This window comes from Canis aureus, chromosome 27 (assembly GCF_053574225.1).
Source record: "Canis aureus isolate CA01 chromosome 27, VMU_Caureus_v.1.0, whole genome shotgun sequence".
NCBI classification, from domain to species: domain Eukaryota; kingdom Metazoa; phylum Chordata; class Mammalia; order Carnivora; family Canidae; genus Canis; species Canis aureus.
Window position 1 is genome coordinate 7,241,421 of NC_135637.1, and position 5,164 is coordinate 7,246,584.

Here is a 5,164-nt window from a genome sequence, read left to right on the forward strand (position 1 = left end):
AATAAAAAGTGTAAAGCTTAGAGGAAAGTCATTACTTTCAAGAGCATACGCGTCTCCCAAATGGTTTAATAGTTGCAAAGTTAACACCGTTATGGGCTGACTTGCCTCCTCTTAAATTCCTATGTTGAAGTCCTAACCCCCAGGACCTGAGAGTGTGTCTATCTTTGGACACAAGGGCTTAAAAAGAGTAATTAAGGTAAAATGAAGTCATGTGGATGGGTCCTAATCCAATATGACTGATGTCTTTAAAAGAAGAGGGAAGATCATGGGAAGACACAGGCCTCTGAAGAAACCAGTCTGGTTGACAGGAATCTCTGACTTTTCCAATTTCTCGTGGCTGCTGGAGTTCCTTGGCTATGGATGACTCTAGTCTCTGCCTGCATCTCCACATGGACTTGGCCTCTTCTCTGTGTTTTTTGTCTCTTTTTACAAGGACACTTGCTATGGGACTTAGGGCCCTTCTGGCTAATCCAGGATGAGCGCATCTCAAGATCATTCACTCCGTTACATCTGCAAAGAGTCTTTCCACAGTCAGATGTATGGGTTCCAAATGGACGTATTTCTTGGAAAAGTCACCATTCAACCCACTATTGGACCCACCCCAACAGTCTAGGGTGATCTCATCTCAAGGTCCTTAATTTGATTACATTTGTAAAGACCCCATTTTCAAAGAAAGTCACATTCGCAGGTTATTAGAATTAGGTGTGGACATGGCTTTGGGAGCCATTGTCAGCCACTATGACATCACCCAGTGGGGGCATTTGTGGGGTTGAAGTTGTTTTATCCCTGTGAAGTGCTTGCAGTGGTGTCTGAGAAAATGACTGGTAATTATTGACAAAATGTTTTCATTATTCACATTTGTATCAAAGTGAAGGGAAAGAGAAATGCTCTTTTTTTTTTTTTAAGATTTCATTTATTTATTTGAGAGAGTATAAAAGAGTGAGAGAGAGTATGAGCTGGGGGAGCAGCAGAGGGAGAGAGAGAAGCAGGCTCTCTCCTGCAGAGAGCCGGTTGATGCGCAGCTGGATCCCAGGACCCCGAGATCATGACCTGAGCCAAAGGCAGACACGTAACCAACCGAGCCCCCCAGGTGCCCCCAGATTGTGACTTATGATGCCGATCAGCACCTCACGCGGCAGGGGACCGTTCTGGCTGAGAAGTCCCGAAGGGAACCCGAGCCTGAGCAGCATTCCAGGGAGCTGTGTCTGCCTTGGGTGATGCTCCCCGAGCTCCTGCTACTATGTTCCTTCTTCAAGGTAGAGCGTGGGCCTCTGCTGGCTTTCCAGGGAAACCTGGCTGGAGCAGAGGCCCAGGTGTGCGGCGGCCGGTGGAGCCGGAGCTCCGGGAGATGCCCGCCGTGTCCAGCCGGTGGGGAGGAGGGGCCGGTCGTGCCGGTCCCCGCCAGGCCTCCCTGGCTGCAGACTTCGTGCGGCGCGGTGCGGGGAGGGGTGCAGGCGCCCTCTCCCTCCGCGGCCTCCAGTGGAGCCAGGGAGCTCCCTGAGGATGGAGCCGGGCCCTGGGGTGAGCTGCTCCGTGACCCCACAGCATCCCCGGAAAGACCGGTAAGTGGCAGTTCTGGGACCCCTGCCGGGAAGAACCGCCTGGATTCTCTGCTTCAAGAGAGTCTCAGCGAGCTGAGTAAGGATCATTGCTGCGGATATTTTCCCCTGTGTTCTCGGTAACAGTTCTTAAGATAGAAAGTGAAGTTATCTTAAATTGAAATGGAGACAACTTATAATTAAACATGCACAATTAAAGCACATTTATCGCTAAGGTGGCCATCTTCCATCCTGAACAGATACCACTGAAGCTAAATATACACTGAAACTGCGAGGGCAGGACCTGTCACCTGTTAATAATGGTCGCGTTATTCCATTTGTTTTCCTGGGAGCCTTCATGACAGGAGGGAAGACAATTGAGCGCTGTGAAACTGAGCTGAATGGGGAAGCGCAGGGTTCATGAAAAGCATTCTCCCCCTGTGGAAATTCGTTGAATCGTCTTTTCATGAGTTGAGAAAAGTTTCCTTCATTTATGGTGTTTGCTGGTTTGGGGGAAATATCATTCCTTCAGTATGAACCCTCTGGACCATTTCCTATAAAGACAAAATTAGGTAGTTACCATCATTTGCATCTAAAATATTGGGACCCAGGTTAACTAGATCAATTGATCCCAATTGGAGTAATATGTCACTTTTACTGCCTGCTTGGCCTTTAGAATTTTTTTCTTTAATTTTAGTTGTGCAACTTAAAAAGTATTGCAAGGCACTATACGACCCAACATGGCACTCTTGGCCACTTATTCCAGGGAAATGAAAACGTGCACACAAAGAGAGAGGCAGAGACATGGGCAGAGGGAGAAGCAGGCTCCCTGTGGGGAGCCCGATGTGGGACTGGATCCTTGGACCCCAGGATCACAAGCTGAGCCGACGGCAGATGCTCAACCACTGAGCCACCCAGATGCCCCTGTCATGTGTTTTTTTCATCTACAAACTGATTTTAGGTCTTCAGCTGCCTTACTACACTTGCTCGCTTGCTTTCCTCCTTGGTCCCAGGCCACTCACTCAACACACTGTGCAACTGACTGGCAATGACCATCTTTGTGGCCATTCAACCACCCACAGCTAATAATACCCAGCACCAGCACATGGACGCCAGTGAACACGCTCAGCCAACCCGGTGCCACAATGTTCACTTGGCGTTTTGAGGCTGCACCATTTCCTAGCACCTAGTAAAAAATCAAGGAATAAAATGGATTGCTGCCAGAATGCAGGTTGTAGTTGGGTGGGAGGAGAAGGTGAAGGGAAAACCCATTAAGACGTTTGGTTCAGTTGACCTGAGTCTACTCAGGAAAACCTTTATTGATGGAAAATTTCTGAAGATGAAAACGAAGCACAGACCCAGCTAAAGAAACCCATGGAAGACACTGGTGGCCGTCAGAGAAACAAGGCAGCAGAATTCTCAGTGTTGCTGTTGCAGCCAGAACGTGACAGGACACATTTTTAAGGCTCTGTCAATACCATTAATATTTATGACCTATCTCACAAAAACATCCAAGGAACGGTACATCCATCAATGACTTCTGCTCGGGGATTGTTTTGCTGGGTGATGAGCCCTGAATGACAAAATTGAGAGTTATTATGTGAAGGGTTTTATTTGCTTCTGTTTTACACACACCCTTAAAGGTGGCAAAATAATCAGGAGCATGTACTCTGAGAACATAATGTTCTTTTTGAAAAGAAAAATCTCCCTTCTGCCTACCAGGTGAACTAGATTATCTATCTCAAAGCAGAGCCCTAAATATTCAAGTGTTCATGAGCATAGACCCACCTCAACATGCCCTGAAACTCCACCTCCATCTTCTTTAATTCTGAGATTCTGCTTAGAGGCAGCAAACCTGCACCTTGCCTCCCAGGTAGTCGAGTCCTGGCACTAGAGGAAACTGGTGATGATCCTTCCTTTACACACCGCCCCTGCACCTGCTGAAACCCCATCATCTAAGGTGCACCCCTGGATCCTGAGAAACCTCGGTTTCTTTCTCTGTAGAGAGAAAGATGTGTTCTAACTGGAACAACCCTGGTTCCCTGGAGGACAAGCAGTGAAGCAACGGCACATGCCCAGTGTCTGCCCATAGCACGCGCCAGATAAAGGTAACAGCTCCATCTCGTTGGCATGCCAGCGGGCTTCAAGGGGAGACACTTCAGAGTAGTGCTGAGATTGAGAATACTTCCTAGGAGCGCCGCATGGTCACTGACCAATTGGATTAGCCGCAGACTGTAAATAATGGTGAGCACCCAGCTGTGCCCCCGCGCCGCAGGGGAGAACTGGCAGGTCATGTGCCCCCCCCCCTTTTTTGCATAGCTTTGTGCAGAGCCCAGCACACCTTTTCGTAGGTGGCCTTGATTTTGCAAACTGCGAGAAGGCGAGAAGGCGAGAAGGCGAGAAGGCGATTCTTCTGGCTCCAGCAGCTCCTTCCCGAGCAGAGGGCACCACGGGCCACGGTGCCCGGGGCGCCCACTAGATGGCGCGCGCAGACCAGCTTGTGGCCGCACCTGCCCCGCGCTCCCCGCCCCCCCCCCCCAGGTCTTTGCACACCTGTCCCCCGCCCCCCGCCCCCCGACGTCCTGCCTGCTGGAGCCCTTGGTTCCCGGAGAAGCCGCGGTTCCCCCAGGGTGAGGGACGACGGCGTCCTCGGGCAGCCCCGCCCCCGCCCGGCGGCACCTGCCCCAGCCCCCGGCCAGCAGCACCGTGGGCCCTGCCGCGGGTGGGCGCCCGTGGGCGGCTCCCTTCTGGAAAGGCCTGGTCGTCTTCAGGTGAAAGGAGCCCGCTCATCACAGACCTTCTGCGCGAGCTCGGGGAAGATGAGAGATCCGGGCCCGCGGCGGCCCTGGGTGAGGTCGTGCAGGTCCGTGGCTCCCCCGGAGGTGCGCGAAGGGGCGCGGAGAGGGGCGGCGAGGGAGCCTCCGGCCACCGCCCCGGGGGCTTCCGTGCTGGCTTCTCCTTCTCACTTCTGTTCAGCGGAAGGCAGGCTAGTGTGAGATTTCTGAGCTTCAAAAACCAGGTAGTGCAAGAGCTGCGGATCATCCAGACCCCTTGCTGTGACCAGGGTGAGGGTTTCTGGGGAAGCAAGGGCTGACCGAGCCGAGCCCCTCTGTCTCTGCTATTATCCTGACTGCAGCCCCCACCCGCCCCAGCCCCTCCTTGCCTTGCTCTCCCACAGCCAGGCTTAACGTCCTGTAGCGCGGTGGTTTGGTTGTCTTGCCATTTGCAGCTTTTATTTCTTTATTCACTCATTAAATACTGTCTTCAGGTTTATCGGGGTGTAATTGACGAATAGAAATTGTGCACAAGGCAGGTAACGTCCGCTCATGTAGTTGCCATTTCATAGGCAGGTAATAACCCTTCAGACCTGCTCTCAGCCGCCTTCGGGGAGACGCCGCAGCACTGCCCACTGTGCTCCCACGCTGTCCCTTGGATCCCGGAGCTTACCCATCCCACCCAGAACTGACACCTTGTGCCGTGACCCCCACCTCCCATCTCCCGCAGCCTCTAACCCCTGGCACCCACCTCTGCACTCCCTGCCTCTCCGCAGTCGGCGAACTTGGATTCCGCGCGGAAATGAGCTCGGGCGGTATTTGTCTTTCTGTGTCTGGCTTATGTCACTTAGC

The 5,164-nt window shown here is 52.3% G+C and overlaps 1 long non-coding RNA gene across 1 annotated transcript; it reads right to left on the reverse strand.

The window, feature by feature from the left end:
* Positions 1–890: 890 nt before the first annotated feature.
* Positions 891–4,928, reverse strand: LOC144299713 (uncharacterized). The gene is made up of 2 exons (XR_013366374.1): positions 4,336–4,928; positions 891–2,092 (listed from the first exon to the last, which is right to left on the reverse strand). It is a non-coding gene; the product is annotated as an uncharacterized LOC144299713 (long non-coding RNA).
* Between the last annotated feature and the right edge of the window lie 236 nt (positions 4,929–5,164).